Below are 22,621 nucleotides of genomic sequence, written 5' to 3'. Positions count from 1 at the left end.
GGTGGCTCAGGAGCCCTAAGCAGCCGCAAATACAGTACCAAGAAACAGCCTTGCAACTTCAACTGTCAGCAACAGTGAAGGACTTTCTGGGGGTCCTTGAATATCGGGCACAACTTAATTGGTAAAGGACCCTCTCTAACCTATAGACATCAGCATTTACTTCACAGTGAAGGTGACTGATACACTTTGACTTGCAATGCAAGTTAAAAGTAAAACCTATCTAAAGAGTAAAGGCAGAGTCAGATAAACATCCTGCTAATCGAACTACAGTTGCTCCTAGCTGCTAGCAGTTCAATAAATTCAATTAGTGTGTGTTCTCGTCTTTGTATTTTGATTAGAACATGTTTTAATTACTTGAATTCTTTCACTTATGGGTATGTCTGTTTACTTCAGTGCAATAGATGGTGGTAGCCAATCACATTTGTGTTAATGGGCTGAGGAACATAATTAAAATGGCATCAGTGTGACTGGACTTTGGATGCAGCTTCTCCCTGGAGAACTAGATCACGCTCTGCATAGACAGCAGTAGAAAGACAGAGAGAGAATGAAGAAACAAAGATTGAGTGTGAGAGAGCACAAGAAATATGAATGCCGGAAACCTGGCCATAAAACCAGAAGGCACGTCAACGCTGATGTAACTGTATGTAATGGGAAAAATGTCCATGATTGGAGCGAAAAAGTGATTAATATATTCCAGATTGTTAGATTTCATTATAGCTCATGTATGACTTGTTTTGAGCTATTACTTTCATTCCCAATGGAAAGAATGGCACAGATTCATCTTAGCACACGGCCCTGACAGGATTCCTGGTAATGTAGCATAGAAGAGTTGGTGGCAAGGATGGATTGCATCTGTAGCCGCATTAATCATATGCATTTGTTGGCTAAAAGCGCTGCTTCTTGAGGACAGCTGCCGCCATGCTGCCAGAAACTAACAAAGAAACACTACAGCGACATCCATCACAGCAATATAAAGGACATGGAGAGACAGGGTGGTAAAGGCACTCGTTATTGACACAATTACTTCAGATCGATCATGGGGTCACTCTGTGAGTAAGTGTTTGTGTGTGGCTGTTAGAAGGCAGCGAATTACAGAGGCATTTGAGGAGGGGGTGGTTCTGACCCACATAAATAAAGCTTAAACCTTCTTAATTAAAGTTTAAATCCCCCACAACAACATCAAAACATTGTGGGTTGGGGGCCTTAAAAGGTCACATACTAGGAAGCTTAAATTTTTCTTATTAAAGATACAATGTTGACCACATTAAAATAGGGCATATTATTGACAAAAAGAATGGAAAAAAAAAAAAAAAGAATCTGTATATTTAAGTGCAGAAAAGTCACTAAAAAATTACTTTGTTTTTGTTTTTTTCCCAAAAAATCATTGTAGGCTATCCATATACAAATGTTAAACAATGTTATGTTAAAGGACTAGTTTACCCAAAAATGAAATTTCTATCATTAAAGCTGCAGTCTGTAAGTTTTGCCTCTTTGTTGCCATCTCTGTTTGAAACCTGCAATTGCAGTTATTTGCGGAATTATCATCTTTACGCGGGTTGTGTATCGGCACGGCTCCTCAGCGCGGATGAATCTAATGTTTGCTGTCAGCCGCTACATCGGTGTGAATATTGTGGCCTTCTTCGGAATCACAGATTGTAGGAAGTATGACCAAAGTAAGAATTTTCACCGGAGAATGTCATCTGAACAAGTAAGTAACATGTCTGTCACATTTGTTTTTACTACTTTTCTGGACCTTGAATGTGGTAATTACAAAATATCAAAAATATCTTAATTTATTAATTTGTGTATATATTATAATATATTAATTTGTGTTCCGAAGATGAACGAAGGTCTTACGGGTTTGGAACGACATGTTGATGAGAAATTAACAGTGGTGTAATGTAACGAAGTAATAATACTTCGTTACAGTACTTAAGTGTTTTTTGGGAGAATCTGTACTTTACTTGAGTTTTTATATTTCTGTCAACTTTTACTTTTACTCCACTACATTTCCTAAATAAAATGTATACTTTTACTCCGATACATTTTCCCAAAGCATTTTCGTTACTTACTACAAAATAAAGTCGGAAGAACACAAACTGCAAGCATGTCAAACAAGTGCTCGCACAGCCGCTGTTGATTTCATTTTCCGGTTTGCGTCCGTTGCTGGAGCGGCTGATAAGAGTGCGCTGTCATTATACAGTACGAGAGCGGCCTCTAGAGGCGAAATAAAAACTCTCACTGATGCCTCGTAGAGTTTGTTTTGACACGTGACATGAGGCTACGCGCTGCACAGAGACACTTCAAAAACGGATTTAAAACGGACAACAAAACGGTATGTTATACACTGTACACTACAGTACATGTTTTCATATCATTATAAAGTAATTAGTTTGTAGACTAGATGCTGCATTAGTGGAGAACAGTAGTATGTTTGCCGTCGAGGCTGAGAGGATGCTAACATTAGTAGTAGGCTACCTCAATCGGTTAAAACAATGTGACAAAAACATCAACTGTTTAATGTCACGATTGTTACCATTCATTTGCATTTGTTTAGAGCATATCCATTTGTTCGCTGTTATGCGTTCGTTATCCAGCGAAGTTGCATATTTAAACTGTATCCTCATCATGCAGCGACAGAAACATAAATTAGAAATGTATTCGATTTCAGTTCTTTTTTTATCTCCACTGTAACACATTTTGACTAGATAATCATCAAGTTTTCTAAAATAGAGGCAAATAATGTGTGAAAGTATACATATAATAGACCCATGCTATGCCTTTGTGTGTAAAGATGATAATTTTTAAGCATGACTGGATTTATATGAAATGGTAACACTTTACAATAAGAGTCCATTTGTAACATTAAATAAGGTTAATAAAAGTATTGTTCATTGTTAATTTCAACATTTACATTTTAATATTTTAAAGTTGTCTCTTACATTAGTTATAATGCATCAATGTATAATTAATATATTAGTATTTTTATATTTAAAAATTACAATAAACATTTAGCCATTTTTTTAATTCAAAGAAACAAAATGTAAGAGTTAAAACTGAACACAATCTTGCTGCTCAAACTGTGTATAGAACAATTTTTAATAATATTTTTTTGCTCCTTTTGTATTTTACATTTACTTGTACTTTTACTTTCACTACTTAAGTACGTTTAATATAAAAAAAAAAAAAAAAATACTTTTTGTACTTAAAATATCACATACTTTAAAACTTTTACTCAAGTAACATTCTAAACAGTGACTAACTTCTACCAAAGTTATTTTTCTGGGAAGATATCTATACTTTTACTCAAGTATGGTTTTCGAGTACTTTATACACCACTGGTAATTAATGACAGAAATTTCATTTTTGGGTGAACTAACCCTTTAACCAAATGTAGGAATAAAAATAAAACTAATTCATTCAAGTTCTTTTTTTTTCTTTTTATATTCTGATGCCAGAAAGAAACAACTCCATACTCATAAATGTACTATGTTTGATCCATAAGAAAGTGGAGTTCTGTTGGGAAATGAATAATAGTAATATGCATTCTTTATGCTCTCAGATCTCATTTAAAACAACATGAGCAAGAGAAAGATAGCAGATATAAGCAACAATTTGAGTAGTTTTACAACTCAGTGAAGAAAGTCCACAATACTTACACTACCAGTCAAACGTTTACACACCTACTCATTATTTTTCCATTACACCTTTACATATTTACACAGACAAATAATCTCATCAAAAGTCTTCAAAACTATGACTCTTAATCAACATTTACTCTAACTTCATGAGGTGCATCCTGGGTATGAGCACTTGTTGTCTACTTTGTCTTCACTATCTGGTCCAAATCATTCATTATTTGTCTAATTACTAAAGACCTAACTACTCGGTTTAGAGATCTTTAAAATGAAAACAATTCAGTCAAGTGTGTCCAAACTTTTGCCTGGTAGTGTATTACTGGCATCAGTTTGTTGTTCATACATTAAATTATTCAGGTACTGTAACAGTGTTGTATTAAATTAACTGTTGTTGTTGTTTAAAACAGATGTTAAGAAAGCTAATGTTAGATATACAACAGTAAACAACATCAATAGAAGTGAAGCATGTTCTTAGAGAGCAAGAGACTGCGCCCTGTTATAATACGTCTGAGAGAAGCTATATTTGGCTATCTGACTAACACGAGGGTATGGAGATAATTATTCAGTCTGGGATATCCCTTTATCATTTTTGCCCTCTTTCCCTCATCTTTTTTCTCATCTGATATATTCATTATTCATTCCTTCATCACAGCACTGGCCCCTCAGGATGGATGGGTAAAGATCACTTCACATAAATGCTTCCTTATTTCTCTCTTGGTGCTCCCTTGCTGCCCAAGAAGAAAGAAGGAACAGCCAGAGAACATAGCGCAGATGAAGGTAAGGAATAGATGGTAAGGAATCGACAAGTAGGAACTAGAAAGGAATATTAACATAACATTCACCCAGAAATGAGCATTCTGTCATTACCTGCCATGTCGTCCTAATACTAAATTATTTACTATTGGGACGACATGGCAGGTAATGACAGAATGCTCATTTCTGGGCCGTAATCTTAACGGTAAAAGCCTATAAAAATGCTATGGTAAAAGCCTGTTAATTGTTTAATTGTAAAGAAAAACTTAAGAACTAATGGGACATTTCATGTCATTTTACAGTACAATATTGTTAAATGTACAGTTTTTGAAAGTGAAAAAGAACAAGTCATCTTATAATTTACAGTGAAAAAACATAAATTGACATTCCCAGAATTCTCTGTGTGACAGCTCACATTTGATGGATTTTCATTGAAATAACTGTTTCTTAGTTTTTTCTTATCAGTTACTGCAGGTAGGGTTTTATGTTGTAATGAATGTTTATTGCATCATTTTAGTGCTCTATGTTAAATGATGTTGTTTTGTATTTGTGGATATGACACCTTCTTTATATATATATTAGTATATGGTATATATACCGCAGCTTGTAGAAACACTACTTGTAATGAACTTTGATTTTTAAGGTGCTTGTCAGTATATTACAAAGCTGCCTTTTTTTTTTTACTTTAAATTTCATGGATTTTTTAACACAAACACAAAAGAAAGCCTTTGAAAAAGATTCTGGATCATGATATATATTGACAAGCTCAGTAAATAACCATGAAAATAACACAATATTGTTGTTCAAACTTTTTGCCTCCTTTTTTTGACCCATGAGATTTGCCAATTTGTTTCATAAGGAACCATTTCTGAATTAAACACAAGCTGAAATGAAATTTGAGAGCTACGTCACTGACGTCAAACACCACTGGTTTTCATGTCAGAACTATATGTCACATGTGAAAACATTTTCATTTTTTTGTTTCTTCTTTTAACCTTGCCAGTGCACGCACACACACACACACACGCACACACAGATTTTGAACTTGCCTGTCCTCTTCTTCAGCCCCACGCTGCTTCAAAGAGGCTGAAGCCCTTTCCTTCATCAGATGTGCTTATTAAAAGCAGCACAGCCTCTCTTCTTTTTTCATTCTGTTCTCCTTTTTCGCTCACTCACTTACATTTCACTCTGTGATATGACATGATGAATTTATGATTTCAATCACAGACACTTGTGGTGGGGTGGAGGGTTTTCCAAAAAAAAAAAAGATATGCTCAGATATGCCACATTAATGTTGAAAAGAGAGTTGAGGAGACCATCTTCACCAAAGGGCTGCTAAGTGCAAATGAGGGCAGGAAATATTCATCATGCTGAAATAATAATGTGCAAAGAGAACAAAAATAAGATTGTGATGTCTGACATTACACAGCTTACACAATTACTCTTAAGTATGACTGTCTTGAACTAACTTACAGTGAGCAAGTTGAACATTTTGAATATTCATGATATATTCGCAATGACTTTGTTGAAAACCAACATCATGAATATTATGTTTAATGAACTTTTTATTAAGTTAAAAATGGTTTTTGAGTTAGTAGTTTGATTCAGTTAGTCAAGCGATTCAAAACTGTGATGCGTTTGTATCATCATTCAAAAATGTTCAAAGTTGTCTCCATTTTCTTTGCATTTTTCATATATTAAAATTTAGTAAAAATATTTGCTATGTATTGTTATATTGGTTATACATTAAAATTAATATAAAATGTTCATATAATGAAAAAAATGTGGGAAACTAGAGTATTACTGTAGTTTACTTTTTTCACTTCACTTATTTTACCACATGTCCATTTAAAATTTTGTGTTATCATTTACAATACAATGACACTCGATACACAATACTCCTTAATCGTACACCAAATTCAGCCAATTCAGATTTTTTTTCAAAAGCTGCATCTGAATTGGTATTAATTTACAGACCAAAACAGTTTGGTTACCAACAGTCTTCAAAATATCTTCTTTTATGTTACGCACAAGAAAGAAAGAGGCACCGCTTCAAGTCAAACACACCTAATGGCTCTCTTAATGAATAGGCCACTGAATCATTCTTTCACCTGACTGATTCACCCAAAACTCGGATTCACTCAGAAATGAAACATTATTGTACGTTACTCAGAGATGCACAACAGTTCTGCTGTGGCTTTACAAGTAATATTTCTGGTAGCAAAATTGAGACAATAGCAAAACTGACAAAATTGTGTCTAAAATATAACAATATTAACTTTTTATTTATTGAACTTTTGCATAAAATCAATATCACATTTGCACTCATGGTATTCGGATAAAAACAGCACTTGTGTGATATTGCGCTAGTTAGTCATGTGATTTTACTATGTCATATCATTATGACCTATGTATGAGACAAAAACTACAGGGGCATTTTTGCCCTGATATTTTGAATTTTAGGGGCGTTCTAACTGCATTCTAAAGGCTTCATCACACAGTGAGTTGTAGCCCTGCATCACGTTTGTCACCAATCGACTATGTGAAATGTAAGATGAACTAAGTAGGTCTGGGAAAGGGTGGGTGCATTAAATCATTTTAACGTGTTATTTTCCCATGACTAATTAATTTAATTAACCCGTTAAATCAACAGCCCTATATTTAGGTCACCAAGTCATACTCTGATTAACACAGATTCCTAAAATCCAAATCAAGTACTTTATTGGAATGAGAATCAGCATCATGAATCACATTGTAGCAAACAATTGTTTCATGGAAGAGCCACACAGTCTACTTTTGGGCAGTCAAATGTAGCATGCTGGGGACAGTACAGCGTAACGCCTTGTCTCTGCTTTCTGCCACTGTGCACCCCCTGGGGCTGAAGGGGGGATGAGGAATGTTCATTAGGGCAGACAGCACAACACAGGGAGGAGGGCAGAGCAGATAGTGGCAATCGATGGGACAGGGTAATTAAAGAGCTGTGTGTTGGAGGAAAGGCGGGTCAGTACCGGTAAATAAAGTAGACTCAGAGCCACACAGACTACAGCAGTGACACTACAAGATCCTCCGCGATCACTAACACATGCGCACACACATCCCAGATAACGCTCACAAGCACACATACTGTACACATATAGATACACTATTTATAGCAGCATGGTTATGAAGTTTCTTTTTTGTCACTTTCCTGCCACTGCAAAAATGTTATTCTCACAATTAGCTTAAAGGGTTAGTTCAGCCAAAAAAAAAGAAAATTCCATCACCATTTACTCGACCTCATGTCATTCCAAAACCATTTCGTTCATCTTTGAAACACAAATTAAGATATTTTTAACAAATCCTGAGAGGTTTCTGTCCCGCTATTCAAAGTCCATTGCACCAAAACTATGATGGCTTAAAGAGTTCATAAAAAGATTATAAAAGAAATCCATATGAACCGAGCAGTTTAAGGCAAGTCTTTATCAATGGTAAAAGGAAGTCTGAAAATGTTTGCTTGATGCACAAGAACCAATAAGGTTTATTATTATTTGATGAGTTCCATGTATATGCATTGGTCAATGCTTTTATGTGAATAAGCACCAAAATTAAATCTGTTCATCATATAAAGCAATCACGTCCTTTGAGAAGACTTGGATTAAACCGCTCGATTAATATGAAATTTACAAGTGTCAAAGTTTTGGTGGGATGGACTGTCAATGGAGAGACAGAAATCTCTCAGGTTTCATTAAAAATATCTTTATTTGAGTTTCGAAGATGAATGGAAGTCTTGTGGGTTTGAAACAACATGTGGATGAGCAACCGATGACAGAATTTTAATTTTTGGGTGGACTATCCCTTTAATTAAAATGAGCTTATGCAAAGCAATTCTTGAACAGTTTGTCATAATTTTATTGTGCCCAACCTATTTCTAAAATAGAAAGGAAATTAATCCATTTGTGTTGAGACTACATGAATAATTTTCAGTGACATTAGAGTAACACTGCTAAAACTTCACAGTTCATTTTCAGTTCCCAGTATGCTTTGAAGAGACTAGATGTGAAAGCAAAATGGAAAATGGGAATCTTCCATCCTTGTTTACGCATGGTAATAATTATAAAAATGTTACATTTAGTATGATAACATGCATTACTGCCAACTAGTACTGCAAGAGATTATTTTGACACATCTAGTTTAATTGGGGTTTACTAAAGGGTTAGTTCACCCAAAAATGAAAATAATGTCATTTATTACTCACCCTCATGCCGTTCCACACCCGTAAGACCTTCGTTAATCTTCGGAATTCAGTGAGGCCTGCATAGCCAGCAATGACATTTCCTCTCTCAAGATCCATTAATGTACTAAAAACATTTAAATCAGTTCATGTGAGTACAGTGGTTCAATATTAATATTATAAAGCAAGGAGAATATTTTTGGCGAGCCAAAAAACAAAATAACGACTTATATAGTGATGGCCGATTTCAAAACACTGCTTCATGAAGCTTCGGAGCGTTATGAATCAGCGTGTCGAATCAGCGGTTCGGAGCGCCAAAGTCACGTGATTTCAGGAGTTTGGCAGTTTGACACGCGATCCGAATCATGATTCGACACGCTGATTCATAACGCTCCGAAGCTTCATTTATGTTTTTAGTACATTAATGGATCTTGAGAGAGGAAATGTCATTGCTGGCTATGCAGGCCTCACTGAGCCATCGGATTTCAACAAAAAATAATTTGTGTTCGAAGATGAAGGTCTTACGGTGTGGAACGGCATGAGGGTGAGTAATAAATTACATTATTTTCATTTTTGGGTGAATTAACCCTTTAAAGCTACAATATGTAAATTTTTCACCACTAGCTTGATGATGCCTCATGGGAATCATGGGATGTGGTGTCTTCACGTCTACAGCCGGTGGAAAAGAATCGGGATGGGACTCGGGCAGAAATCATGTTCATGGATGAGATTATTAACGTTACTGTAGTATGAAGCAGAGCAGGGCCAAGTGCTGTGAGAGCAGAAACAAGGCCGCTGGAGCGATTGCTAATGAGAGACGATCATGACTCATGGCTCGAGCAGCGGAACTTTTATTATGCCACAGTCGCCGCTTCCGGTCATTTGTATGTGGGGTAAAGCAGCATTGTTTTATCATATTAGATATATTTGTGTGTTGAAAGTTGTTATAATGCTACTCTGTGCGTTCACTCGGCGGTTACTATGAGACACTTGTTGCACACTGCAGTTAGCTAGATCGATATTAGGCATGGTAAAACATGGTACTTTGTGTAAATCAAGAAAAAAAGATTTAAACAATAAGACTTACTGCATTTAGCTATATAATATGATTAGTTTTCTGTCAATGAATGTATCCATCCAAACAGTTACTCACCTGTCTAATAAAACACATAATATATTAAAGCGTCTTTGGTGTTTCCATGGTTTCTACAAAACCGAGGGTAACGCGGGTATGATGTCATTGATAAGCGACACACGGACACGTCCTGGTTAAAATTGCTTATTTATTTGGATTTAAACATTCTTGGAAGCATTTGGTATAATGTAAGCTCACAAGTCAACAAAATATATTACATTGTTCTAGTGGTTTTTGAATATTGTAATCCAAAAAATGTACATATTGTGCCTTTAATTCAGCTAGGTTTTCCACTATACACAAAGTATTTCTATTCTAGAAGTTTAATTCAATATTAAAGGGATAGTTCACCCAAAAATGAAAATTCTTTAATCATTTACTCACCGTTATGTCGTTCCATATGATTTTCATTTTATGGACCAAAACAGTTTTTCAAAATATCTGTATGTCCAATGTGTAGAGCCATGGTCCACAATTTAAAGGGGTCATGAACTGCGTTGTTTTATTGTTTTATAATGTTTCCTGGGGTGCACTTATAATGTTAGTATGCTTTTTACATCCAAAATTGTCATAATTTAGAAATAAAAGGCATTTTTCCTACCCTGATTTTAGCCCTCTGATTTGAACCAAAGACCATAGAATAACACAAGACGCGTCACTCGTATTATTATGAATGGAAGAAAGTGCAACGCGCAATATGGTGGAATAAGTTCCGCCTTCTAAATAAGAGCCAATCACCGGTTGGTAAAGTCATCTCGTCACTGCAGCGGCCGTTAGAAGCTCCAGTTTCTATAGAAACAGTCAGACGCGTGCCTTCGAAATGAGGCACAAGAGGACTGCGTTTAGGACTGCGCATGCGCATTAAGTTGATCCAGCCTGAAAAATACAGTTTTTTTTGTCATGATTCGAGCGTTTAATAACAAAATTTATGAGACAGCTGTTGTCAGATTTCATTGGTGATTTCAAATAAGAAATTTAATCGAAAGCTTGGCAAACAGCTTTAGAGAATTTGATGTTTCCCCATTCAAAGAGATAGCTGCATTTGGATGCCCGAGAGGCGAGTGAAATGACTTGTCTTAAAGGGACTTTGTTTGAACGCTCTGTTTTAAGGGGCGTGTCTGCTTTGAGACTTCAGTGTAAACGCCCACTGCTGTGATTGGCTAACATCTTTCCATTTGAAATAGCTAAGTATTAATCTCTCTTTTAGCGCGCTTTTACTATTACAGCTCTCAAGGTTAACTAATCGTGAAAAGTTCTGCATTACATTTAGATCTATGACATTATATTTAGATCGTGAAAGGTGAAAGGCATGAAAGGTTGCAGAGATGAACACTGTAGCCGATCACAGACATGTTGAGCTCATGAAAGCAGTGATCTCGTCATTGCAGCTCAATTTCTGTACACTAACAAATGCTTTCATCGCCACTAACAGTGCAAACGCGATATAATTAAGAGATTTGTTGAATAAAACGGGAGTTTTTGCGCGTGTCCAGAACTCAGTCACTGATAAACTCGCACTGTTTGATTGACAGCTTCAGCACGCGCTGCTCCAGCGATTACAAAGAGCTTTCTTTATATAATTTAATCACCGTAAATAACTGATTATTTTCATCCTACTAAGAGAATCAACGCAAGCTGACATTTAGTCACGGGTTTGATTTACTTACACACAAAGAACATCTGACTGTACATAAATCATTACCAGATCAGGCATTAGAATTAACACAGTTACTTACATGTTGCATTACTGTCAAATCCAGGCACTGCACAATATTTTGTAATCCTCAACGGCATGTTTATTGCTTGGTAGCTCTATAGCATCACGTAGGCCTATGTTATTTACCTATTACATGTCATGCGCGAATCGGTGGGCGGGGCTAAACAGGCAGTGATGAAGTAGGCGTTGATCTTCTTCTGCGGAGGCAGTGCTTGATGCCCTTTGACGTCACAGATCCCCACTTTGAAAAACAGGTCGTTCGCCGGGCCTGGTGTCAATAAAAGCTTTTATTGGACTAACAAGGAAGTTTTCAGTTCTTAAACTTACAGGATATTCTTATAGTATGATGACTTCTTATTTATCAAAAGCTCAAGGAAAATTTGATTTCTCAGTTCATCACCCCTTTAATCAAGTTCAACTAAATTATTGAATTGAATATTAAAAGCTATTTTTAATAAGTGAGTGAATTAAACAGAATATAAATGGTTCAACTGAGTCCACTGAGCACAAACTTTATAAGTAGTGCATATACAGCACAACTGTAGACTCCAGGCACGCTTTTAAAGTGATATTCCAAGCAATGTATGAGATTAGAATAGAACGCATTAAATGAGACCACCACCAGCAGAATGACAGCCCAACATGTTTCACAGAGATTTCGTAACATGCGTCTTGGTTGAAACCCTTTTTACACTGCCTGCTACTGCACATCCTGTAATCCTCTCTTGAGCCCGGCACTACTTTGATCATCTGAAATGCAAAAAAAGACCCCACTCAAAGCCTGTCATTATTGTTTCCCCTCAAGAACGGGTGGTATATTAACTTCTTCTAACCCTTTGGAAGTCATTTTCCAGCTCTTTTCTGCCAAACAGAGAGATAAAAGTTTAGATAAGGACAGTAAATAACAATAAGACTAAGTCCTTCACAGTGCGCCTGTTATACAACCATATGGATTGTTGTGTTTTTTGTTTCCATCCTATTAAGAATAAGACAGTTGATTTAATCTAGTGTTTCTGAAAAAAACTCTTCTCCTGATTATCCATAATCCAGGTGTTATGCAACAAGGACAAAAAAGCATGCTTGTTTCTCCTTAATTTGCGGTTAAATAGCTTTTTAATTGAAAATATTGATGAATAATTAACACAAGACTGATTCTGTTTACCATAGTGAAGTGTCAATCAAAATGAAGGTTAATGGCTGTTGTAGAATGAATATTCGAATGTCATCTAATTACTTTGACATATTGTGTGCGTGTAGGTGTGACCTTTAATAAAAACAGACTTTTTCTGAGAAAACTCTGTAGTGAAGGAACTCTGCAGCATGAAGAGATGCAAAACATAACTCATTTCAATCGTGACAAATCAATGTAATGACGTGACACACTGGTTTCAAACGAGAAAGATATAAAAACATCCATGTTTCTCTTTGAAGACTCCCACCTCTCAGGTCTAAAGAGGTAGCGGCATAACTCTACTCAAAAAGTGAGACTTATCATGCCTTTGATGGTTTGAAAAAGAGGACATAATTGAGTCCTGAAGTGCACAGACTTCCCTGTAATTGCAAATTAATTCAGTCGACTTAAATTCAGCTCCCTTAGGACAGAGAACATACACACAAAAAAAATCAATTAATTTAATTTAATGAGATAAGGTACAGATTTGTTTATCAGAATGTTTGCACTTTGCAAATTCAGAGTTTAATGAAATTATCTTGCATATGTGTGACGTATATTTTAAAGTTGGGCACTGAAATGGAATGTGTTATGGTTATGTCACATCTGCCTATTTTAGGTACGATATCACACACACAAAGTCTCTTAATCCAAATGCAGATAAAACACTCTTGCTAATGAGCCAAATTGCTCAAATTGTACGTGGGATGCAGGTTGGTGGCTGGATGCCTATAGTTAACATCCGACAGCAGCTAGGGTAGATATGCTTCCAGTTTAAAAGACTCCCATACAAGCAAATTTGTTTTTCAGGCACCAAGGAGCATACAAAGAAAGTCCAGGGATTTAGAAATAAAATTAAGTGATTTTCTACTCCGATACAGTTTCTTGCTTGGTACGTGCTGTCTTCACACAAGGTTTGTCATGGATGCAAGTTAAGACTTGGGCCTCAGAGACCACAGCCCACGCTTTCTTGTATTGACCTCTTTGAATGATTAATTGATTTAGTCTGCTAACACCAAGGGAGAAAGTTAGAAGGGAGGACTGATATTAGGATTAAGGCAAAAAGAGGTAAAGGAAGAGAATGTGATCAACCACAAGTAAAATGCAATCACGTAAATCATGGCGACACTGAAGAAATTTTCCTAAGGACAGTTCACCCAAAAATTAAAATCATGTCATCGTTTACTCACCCTAATGTTGTTCCAGATGATTTTTTTCTGTTCTGTGAAAGACAAAAGTAGTAGTTTTGAAGACTGTTTAATCAGTTCTCCTCCATACAATCAATCAAAGTAAATGTGGACCAGGGTGTTACATCTGTCAGCTGAGGATGCAATTATTTACCAGCAGATGGCAGCCTTCCTTATTGTCACACTCTGTTTTTCCCGGACTCCATTTCCCAGAACTCTCTGCTGATTATTAGTTTATCAGTTTCAGCTGTGTCTTGTTTTAACAATGTAATTAACTCTGTCTATTTATACTAGGCTTTGTATCAATGAAGTCTTGTTTTGTGTTACTGACAGTTTTCTGAGTTGTCTTGTTTTTCCTAGTGATGGGAGAAACAAAGTTTTTCAAAGCTTTGAATCATTTGAACCAATTGCTTCGCAAAATGATTCATTGTTTCGAAGCGTTCGAAACACCACACGCTGGTGACCCCTGCTGGTCAAAACAGTGTAAATGCAACAAAAACTCATGCCAAACATGCATAAAACAGCTTTTGCAAATCCATTGCAAATGTTTTATTGAAAGTATATACTCAGGTAATAGACAGACACTTGTTCAATTATTCGCCGCTGGGGGGCGATCTCAGTGAATCTGCATGATTCATGGATTCACAGAGATCGCCCCCAGTGGTGAACCATTGTCTGTCTATTACCTGAGTATTAAGTGTCTAAAAGTGTCTGTTACTGGATCTCTGATGAGTTTTACACATTTTTATAAGTAAAAGGAATAATAGTAGTTAATAGTCTTTGTTTAGCTGACCCATCCATTGAATAAACAAAACAAGCCCTGAAAATTGTTATGATGTAACGAAGCCTCGTTTACTGAAATCACGTGACTTTGGCAGTTTGAAACGCGCTTCGAACCACTGATTCGAAACCAAAGAATCGTAAAGGTTTCGAAGCTTCATGAACCAGTGTTTTGAAATCGTACATCACTAGTTGTTCCTGGTTCTGATATCTGCCTTGTCTTGGATTTGTACTAATAACTTTTGCTTTGACCCTCTGCCTGGTTTTTGGACTATGACTGTGGATTGTAGGCCTATTTTCTCATTAAACTGCACGTGGACTCTCTGTGCTCAGTGCTGTCCTTTCGTAACACAGGGACAGTCAAGATCCAAAAAGGCACCATCAAAATGTCAGAAAAGTAGTCCATATGACTCCTACATTATATCCTAAGACTTCTGAAGACATATGATAAATTTGTGTTTAAGGAAAAAAATGGAATTTAAATTCTGGACACTAAAAATCTTATGACCCCAATAATCACCATTCACTTTTATTGGAAAAAGAGGAGCTTGGACATTCAGCTTTTGAAGAAGAATCTGAGTCGAATAACAATATGGTTTATTGATATGTAAAGTTGATTTCTATAAAATGCTTTTTGTAAAAGTCGGCATGAAATGTAAACCCACCATATCTACTTTCTAAATGCATGTTATTGATCTTATTCACCCATTTAGGTTTAGTTTAGTTTAATTTTCCAGTGAAACAACAAGTGACTTCTCCAATCATTTCATCCTTATAAACCTTGACCTTTTCTTACAGTCACATTCAGATCTGCCTCCATCCAATCAACAGCCGATGGATAGAACCAATCCTATATTTTCATTTTTTATTTTTGGATAATCTGTTTCACTAGGATGTAGATCATAATATGAAAGAAAATACTTCTGTTTCATGGTGACTTTAAAATTTACTTTTTCCCCCTACGATTCTAAACTATTTTAAATGGTATAGCCATACAAAAATAATTAAATAAATATTATTATTAGTTAATAAATTATATAATTAAATAACAAGCATTTTTACTTATTCATCACTCCAAATAAAGAAAGACCCAGATGACATGTGTGTTCCACAGAAAGAGGAAAGTCAAACAAATAACAATATAACAAATAATTTAGTCACCCTCATATTTTAAATAACATGAGGGTGGCTAAATGACAGAACTTTCATTTTTGGGTGAACTATCTCTTTAAAGTAAGCATTGACAAAAATACAAGACAGAAATAGCAGAGTTGCTTATAAGAATAGATTTTGCCATTCCAACCACACACACACAAAAAAAAAAACCCTAGGAGGAGCATGTTTCACTTTACACATTCCCGATCGACAGCCTCATCTAAAGTGAGACCAAAGAAAAGCAGGCCCATTCGATATGTCTGTGAAGAGACAAAATGAAACGGTGAGAAAATGCCGGAAATTATTGGGGGGGGGGAAGCACAGCCAGGGTAAACAAGACGTCCTCACATATTTCTGGCGACACCGCAGAGAAGCTAATCTCTATTGAGGCCCGTTGTCACGCTGACAGAGAGAAAAGCAGAGGCGATTGATCTGATCCGCTCTCATTAAAAGCCGAGCGGCAGATTTCCTCTGAGCTTTGGTCCCTACAGTGCAGCATGGGTCAGCCATTAGAGCCGGAGCTGCAAACAGAGGGAGAAATATTAAAAGCTTACAGGCAGCTTTAACACAGTGGGAACTGGCCGTGCTGAGGTACTAAGGGGGCTGACAAGGAGAGAAAAGGGGCATTAAGCCTCATTTTGGGGCTCGTGTTTGCAGAGGCGCATCAGCATGAAATGATGTGAGAAATGCAAAGTGGCACAAACTGCAAAATCCACTCATCATGACATGAATAAATAAAAACAGTGTTTTCACAAGCAAGATGATGGCTGGCTCACAGAGTATACTTTGTGGAAGAACATTTTAAAAGAAAAGAATAGAAAAAAAACTTGAAAGGACCTCTCTCTCATTTTCATTTTCTGTGGAAAATGTCAAAATATATTGCCTCGGGGATTTCACCAAAACCCATAAACACTCCTGTAAACAATCCGCAGCTGATGGCTCCTAAGTACACACATATTAGGTGGAATCATGTGGTATGACAGTTTCTTGACAGCAAATTGTCCTCATCACAAGCTTGTTTTGATTTTAAAGCCCTTGTTTGCATGAAGCATTAATGAGAACTGGAATGCATAATGTTACGCTAATATTTGAGAGTGACATTCCAGTAGCATAAACTCAATAATGATGTAACTAGGCTGGTGGGGGAAAAAATAAATCAAGATATGCACAATATCTCACCCACTTGTCTGACGGAGGACAGCTGCAGCCAGCGCTTTGATTTAGCTCACATTAATGTCACAGACCTTCGATATCCAATCATTTGTCCTGAATCAGTGGAGCTAATCAAAGCTAATAAGGCCCACAGGATGGACAGGCAGCTGAGGAAACTGCATGTGTGGTTGAAGGAAGCGTGGGTGGTTTGTTTGTGCTACATAATAATATCTCATTTCATGCGAGTTACTTCACCGTTTGTGATATATGGTGTGGATCACACGCTGTGACTATCATCTTTTGAGTTCTTTTTCATTTGTTTTCCGACCCCTATTGCTTTTTAAAATGTGTAAAAGTAGTGAGGAGGCAAGTAGAATAAATGTTTCATATCCTCAATAACCACCCCATTATATCCTCCATATCTACAAAATTGTATTCCTGTCCATGAACGTAATTATACTATGACAATTAGCTACAGTGCACTGAACTATGGGATTAATGGCTCTCTCTTACCTATTAGATCTGTTTCGGCACAATGTGACCGCTCACATCGTGCGTCAGTCACCTTGAACGGACTAAAACACACGTGCACTAAATAACACACTCAAAAACCATTCAAAGTGATGCCTGGTGTGCAAATGCTTTTGCTGATCTGTCTTTTACACATTCTCTTTCTGTCAGAGCAGAAGAAACGCTGTATTCTTTGGCTTGGTTTTTATTTTATTATTTATTTAATGATTGAGTAATGAAGGACTCATGAATAATGTTCTCTCGTGAACATTCACATCATTTGAAATGTATGGACGGCCATTGCGGCGGTCTGACACGCAGCCAATCTGGAAAGCAGACAGGAAAGGTGATTGAAATTCATTGCTTTTGTATGTGTGTAATTTGTTACCAGATCAGATCTTGCATGCCAATTCTAACACGAAGTGAGCTTTTTCCAAACCTCCAATTAAATGAAGGCACAGTAAGAAGCTATTGCTTTTTGGTAGGTTAGATTGAAGGTGGGTGTGTCCACAGGAGTTAAGTGTTGCTTTGTTTGATGGCAGATGACAGGTAAAAGTGTAACAAAGAAAAAAAATTACTGTTTTTCTACCTTGTGCTGAGAAATTCCAGTGGCTCTCTGGCAAAAACTGCACTATTAAATAAGCTCTAACCGTCTCTGTGTGGCCATTTTATAGCTTGGATACTTAGAAGATGATGTGCTATAAGCCCATACCCAGCTGTTATACATTATGTCTGTGCACAGATTTGGAAAATACATTTTGAATACATACTTAAATATTATCCAAATGACTATAAACAGGCCCCCAGACTACGACTAAAGTGTGACAAAAAATAAAATGTGCAACAATCATTTAAATCCTGGTTGGGAAATTTTTGAGTGCATCATCAGATATAATCTCTTTAGAGCTCCTAAACGCAGCAACGAACACAGCACAAGCCATGAATGTCAAATTAGCAAACAAACGACTCTTACAAAACAGTTCTTTTATTTTATTAGTTCAAAATAAAAATGATCCCATGAATTACTCACCCTCAAGCCATCCTAGGTGTATATGATTATCTTTAGTTCTTTCAGATGAACACAATCGGAGATTTAATAATATCCTGGCTCTTCCAAGCTTTATAATGGTAGTGAAAGGGGAGTGAGATTTTGAAACCCAAAATAATGCATCTATCCATCATAAAAATAATCCATACTGTCCAGGAAGTTAATAAAGGCCTTCTGAAGCGAAGCGATGGGTATTTTTGTAAGAAAAATATCCATATTTAAAACTTTATTAACTATAATAACTAGCAGGCAGACGGCCGTACTTATTGATTTCCGGCAGAAAAGTGACCCCTGACCCGACGCATGACGTAATGATAAGCGCGGAGCAAAACAAAACACCGGTCACAAATTAGAAGTCTAAAACGAGAAATTTTAAAGAGAAATGTCAGAAGATTTCAATATAAGAGAAGAGGAGCTTGAGTTTGTCGTACAGCCCTATTTATTTAAACCGTGAGAGCTTACTTACGCTACTTCTACATCCTACGTCATACATCGCGTCAGGGGTTACTCTTGTGGCGCAAGTCGACTGTGCATGCGTATGGTCATCTGCCGGAAGCTAGTTATTTTAGTTTATAAAGTTTTAACTATCAATATTTTTCTTACAAAAAGCCATCGCTTCGTATCAGAAGGCCTTTATCAATCTCCTGGAGCCGTATTAATTATTTTAATGATTGATGGATGCATTTTTTTGGGCTTCAAAATCTCGCCCCCTATTCACTACCATTATAAAGCTTGGAAGTGCCAGGATATTTTTAAATATATCTCCATCTGAAAGAAGCTAATCATATACACCTATGGCTTGAGGGTGAGTAAATCATGGGATAATTTTAATTTTTGAGTGAACTATCCCTTTAAGGTTTGTGAGAGTTATTGTTTGTCAAACTATTTGACAGGTTGTTAATATGACAACATGTCAAAAGAGATACATTCACAACAGCATTTTATAAATTAATATTGTATTCAAAGTTAATAATTGTATATTAAAAAAAATCATAGAAGTTCTTATTGTTTAATACATGAAGCCAAACGTGACAATCTAGAGTACACTAGTAAACCACTTTATTTAAATAACTTAGTGTGTAGCACTGATAAATATCTAAAGAAAAACACTTTTAAATTTCAAATCATTATTTTATATTCTCAAGGCAAACAGTAAGCTAATTAGGCTTTATATATGCTTAAACCAGGTAAGCGACACAATTAGACAGAGTTTTGTGTTGAGTCGAGCAGCAGGGTCTAAGCCCCAGCGGACCCCTCTATGATTACAGGAGTAATTGTAGACGTCCCACTGTAAGGTGGTAATTAAAGCAGATGAGGAGATTTTCACATTAAGGCAATCTGAAATTGCTGACGGGTCACTGGGCTGACACAGCACAAGGGGCAATCCTTTATCCTTTATCTCAGAGCTGCACACAGCGAAAACGCCAGACAGGGTTCAGTTAAAATAAACCAGTCTGTAATTATGTCCATCTGGGTAGGGTGTGATTGGGATATTAAAAGTAACTGAAGTGTGATTTTAGGTTATATCAAAGGGTAGGTCCCCGCACAGCTCTCCCTAACGTTATGAACACCTGAGCGGTTCGAGATTTTCTTTATAGATTTGGATGGGGTGCTCGAAACTGCACCTGCTCTGCAAAAGCCTTGAGAGACAATCAAATCTCAAGAGCTACTTCCTTTCTCTCTGTAATGCTAACAAGATAAATTATGAATCATGAAATAATGTGTTAGCAGGCAAATTTTCATACAAATGCACAATTGGAATTGCTAGGTTAAAAAAAAAAAAAAAAAAAAAGTTCTGGTTAGCTAATATTCCAAATAGCCTATCATTCAAAATAGCATACAAATAAATACCAAAACAAAATCTCAAATATGTATTTGAAAAAAAAAAAAAAGAGCCAATGGAAGCCTGTTTCTTCCTAAATAAATAATAATAAAAAAAATTAATTAAATAACAATAAAAAAATAAAAATACAATAGAAAAAATGGTGTTTGTGACAATTTGTTGGTAAAACCCAAAATAAAATCTCAGCACAGGCTGAATATCTCATGCATGCCACGTCTGAGGCCAGAGACAAAGATATTGCTACTGATCTGAGAGCAAAAACTGAAAGCTGCAATCAATCAAACAAGAGTTAATGTCCTTCTCGTGTCTTTTAAAATAAAAAATGTTGTTTCAGCCTGAAAAATCAGCACTGAAAGTACTACATGCTGCTTAATTAAGTAATAGAAAATGAGGTGCATAGAAACCCATAATACAGCAGTCGCGCTTTCAAGCACAAGCAACATTGCAGTCAGTCCAATATTGAGTGCTTCAGCAGTTTAAAGAGTGAGGATCACATTTTCTTGTGCTTGCTTTTAAAAAAAGTCTACCCTCTTGCTATACACAAGTGATTACAGGATCACATTTGTTTCAGTATTTTGTCATGCATTAAAATTAAATTATACTGCGTGCTTTGTCGTTTGATTAACATTAAAACACATAGAGCAGGAATATTAGACTGCTGCCCCTTTAATTCAAAGATCCAGTACTCTGATACTGATAGACATGTTGTCTGTCTCGTTTTTCTCTTAAGACATAACCTAATATGTTTGTTAGGATACTCGCTGAATTTTTCCGTTTAGGTGCAAGACTTGAAAGAGAATTTGCGCGAGAGGATTTGCGCGCTGTGACGCGGCTCTCCGTGTACGCGCTTCGGATGAGTACACACAAATCTCCTCATAGCTCGCGCGGGTTCTCTTTCGCGTCTTACGGATGAATGTTTAAATTGGCAAGGTTTAAATGAGTTTAGTTTAAACACAGGTAGCAACGTGAGATGTTCAGGTCTAGCGCGCCATCAACACCCGGGTGATGACGGCATAAATGACTGGTCATAGCTTTCGGCATGTCATTGAACATTTGTTTACCATGAGTGTTGTAAACAAATGTCCATGTTCTTTTGATCATCGCTGTTGTAACGTATTGGGAAACTAGAATGCATATCCATCTACTGAAACATACATTAGCCGAATCCATCTGTCTGTTTTCACGTTGTTTTCAACAAACCATATTATAGATGCGTCGTCAGATTTGGGATGAACTGCGGTGGAAGCGCGTGCCGAACCGTGGGTGGAGAACCGAACGGTTCGATTTTTTTTTTACAGCGAACCGTCCCACCCCTACTAAAGATATATTTAAAACAGTTCGTCTGACTACAGTGGTTCAACCTTAATGTTATGAAGCGACGAGAATACTTTTTGTGTGCCAAAAACAAAATAATGACTTTATTCAACAATATCTAGTGATAGGCGATATCAAAACAATGCTTCATGAAGCTTCGAAGCTTTACAAATCTTTTGTTTCAAATCAGTGGTTCGGAGTGCCAAAGTCACGTGATTTCAGTAAACGAGGCTTCATTACATCATAAGTGTTTCAAAATTTAAATGGTTCACGTGACTTTGGTAGTTTGATAAGCGCTCTGAACCACTGATTCAAAACAAAATATTCATAAGCTTTGCAGCTTCATGAAGCAGTGTTTTGAAATCGCCCATCAGATATTGTTGAATAAAGTTGTTATTTTGTTTTTTGGAACACAAAAAGTATTCTCGTCACTTCATAACATTAAGGTTGAACCACTGTAGTCACATGAACTGTTTTAAATATAACTTTAGCACCTTTCTGGACGTTTGAAAGTGTAAATTAACTTGCTGTCAATGCAGGCCTTACTGAGCCATCAGATTTTATCAAAAATATCTTAATTTGTGTTCTGAAGACAAACAAAGGTCTTACGGGTGTGGAACAACATGAGGGTGAGTAATTAATGACAGAATTTATATTTTTGGGTGAACTAACCCTTTAAGATTAGTCTCAGGCTACAATGCATGTTTGAGCAGTTTTAACTGAAAGCAACTTGCACTGACTAATATGTCAGTGCTTGAACTAAATACCTAATCCTGTCTGTGAAACCAGGCCAAAATATTTTAAACACACCTATAATATCTTAACAGTAATGCAATCAAGTGGATTGAATGCAGTACTACATGATTCACAATCATTACACTGCTTCAAATCTGAAAGGTGACCACTAATATACCTGTCGTGTATAAATGTGGAAAAAAGCTATAGCATCAAGCTCTGGTGACAAATGCTGCTTAATTCTAATAGGACTTAAAAACCAGTTGCATAAAA

Source organism: Ctenopharyngodon idella, chromosome 13, assembly GCF_019924925.1.
Source record: "Ctenopharyngodon idella isolate HZGC_01 chromosome 13, HZGC01, whole genome shotgun sequence".
NCBI classification, from domain to species: domain Eukaryota; kingdom Metazoa; phylum Chordata; class Actinopteri; order Cypriniformes; family Xenocyprididae; genus Ctenopharyngodon; species Ctenopharyngodon idella.
Note: the sequence above shows the minus strand (reverse complement) of the source record.